We start from the raw sequence: 2,308 nt of genomic DNA, 5'->3' as shown, positions 1-2,308 counted from the left end.
TTGATTGGAGGCCAAGGAGATAAATGGGTCTGCAAGGCCTGCCCATCTCTCTTGCTCTCTGGTGATGGGACCAGCATGCTACTGCTTTAGCTAGTTCTCTGCCTCAACCTGTGTGCTACACTCCCTGTGGGCCAAGCCAACCCGTGGATTCTGTTGCTAGGGCTTGAGGCTCCTTCGAGACCTGCTTCAACCGTGGTGTTGGTGCATCCATCACTTGAACTTGCCTTGCGTTGCTTGAGTTTGATATTCCATTTGGGCCTCCTTAGCTCAGTTCCTGTGCTACTGACTGTTGCTGATCCACCCTGCTGTCTGCTGCCCATGGGAACACTCTGCCTGCTTTGCCTGAGGGAAGACTTCTAGGTCTGCTTCCTTCACCTTGGACCAAGCCCCCTCTGTGAGTTGAAGGACTATGGTGAGTTGAACTGAGCCCTGTGTGTGTGGACTAATTAGCTGTCATATTCCTTCTCATGGTACAAACCTATCCTCTTGTGTGTATATTTTATATATATATATAATCGTAAGTGTGCTGGTTTTGTTTCTCTAGAGAACCCTGCCTAACACAAAGACTATAACCCTTTGTGAGAATATGAAGGGCTGGATGGTGGTTTCAAACTGCTGACCTTGCAGCTAGCACCTCCACACTTAATCACTATGCCACCGGCGCTCCTTCTGCAGTCTCTTGGGGGAACTGTCCAGAGCACCTAGGGCCATGAAATTTGTGACTCACGGGTCATGAAAATCAGCCTTAGGAAATGTAGTACACAGGACTATGACCCTAAAGTTAAGGAGGCTCTAGCCAAAGCCCCAAGGCACCCCAGGAATTTGGGCTAAAAGGTAACTAGTACTCAAAGGTAGCACCCGAAACCACAGTGGACTATGGAATGTGAAGTCTAGAATGTCTAATGGGGAACCCCTAATCCCACTGCAGAATGTCTCCCACAGGGCAGGGTCCAAAGTGACAGCTCACCAGAGCCTTCACCCACCAGCCCTCCACCTTGGGCCATGGAGCACTGTGGGAAATGTAGTCCAGGCTGTACTCCCTCCCGCACAAGCCTTTTTGAGATTTGTAGTCCAGGCTAGGTGTTCCAATAGGCTTGGAAGGTTAATGTGGTAAAACATGAAATAATGCTAACCTTCAGTACTTTCACTTAAATTCAAATTGGGGAGAATATAGGCATTTTGAGGTAGGAACAGAGACCCGTACACATGGCATAGAAAGGGGTAAAAGTCTAGACACAGACAACAGATTCTGTTGTTTTTCTCCCTAAAGGTTATTGGAGCCTCTTTAACTTACACTCATGTCCTGTGGATCCCATTTCCCATTGTGTCCTAAGGCCATCTACTCCTTGACTGATGCAAAGAACTACAAATCCCACAAGGCAAAGGGAGGGTTGAGCACAGACACAAAGAAGATTGTATTCTTGCTGTCTCTTGGGATATGTAGTCCTTGAACACCTCCCGTACATACATGCACCAACGCTCACGGAAGCCAGAAGCAAATCTTCAGGGTGTCGTTTGTGTGTTTGTGGTCCTGAGTGTTTTTGTCCATGCGCATGATAGTGATGCTCTATAATCATCTGTATAATCGTTTAAATATGTTTGTGTTTATATCTGTGCAAAGGTGTCAGTATAGATATTTTGCGACTTTGATTCCTTATCTGCAGGAGATATATTAGCTTGCTGTTAATGAAAGGGCTGAAGGTTCAAACTCACCAGCCTCTTAGTGGGAGAAAGATGCAGCAGTTGTCTTCCATAAAGATTCAGCGCCATGGAATGATTGGGAAGAGGGTGTCAGGGATGGCTGGGAACACGAAGGATATAATCAATGGCACTGAATTACACATGTAGAAGTTGAATAGGAGAATGTTCTTTGTGTATATTTTGCCGTAATTAAAAAAATAATATCAGTGAGTACAAGGAGGAAATTGTTCTGCAATTGATTGTGGTAATGGTTGAACAACTCCTCTGGATACGACTGAATTTTTTTTTCAAAGCCATTTTATTGGGATCGAATACAGATATCATCTCATTCCCCAGTTTACTCACATCAAGCAGTATTGTACAATTGCTACCAGAATCAGTTTAGAAACGTTCTCTTTCTTCTTGAACTCCTTGATATCTGCTACCCTGTGCCCCCCTCCCCACTGTATTCCCCCCCCCCAAGCCTCATTCTACTTGTTGTCTCCATCGGTTCATCAGTCCTGGGTTTCACAGACTGAAAAACAGCAAACATAGAACCAAAACTCAAGAGGGCAACCGGTAAAGACAAAATACATCAGAGATAAACTCCAAAATAAAAACAAAACAA

The sequence above is a fragment of the Echinops telfairi genome, unplaced genomic scaffold (assembly GCF_000313985.2).
Source record: "Echinops telfairi isolate 266 unplaced genomic scaffold, ASM31398v2 ScPeMD7_655;HRSCAF=1070, whole genome shotgun sequence".
Classification (NCBI taxonomy): domain Eukaryota; kingdom Metazoa; phylum Chordata; class Mammalia; order Afrosoricida; family Tenrecidae; genus Echinops; species Echinops telfairi.
This window is presented reverse-complemented; position numbering follows the sequence as displayed.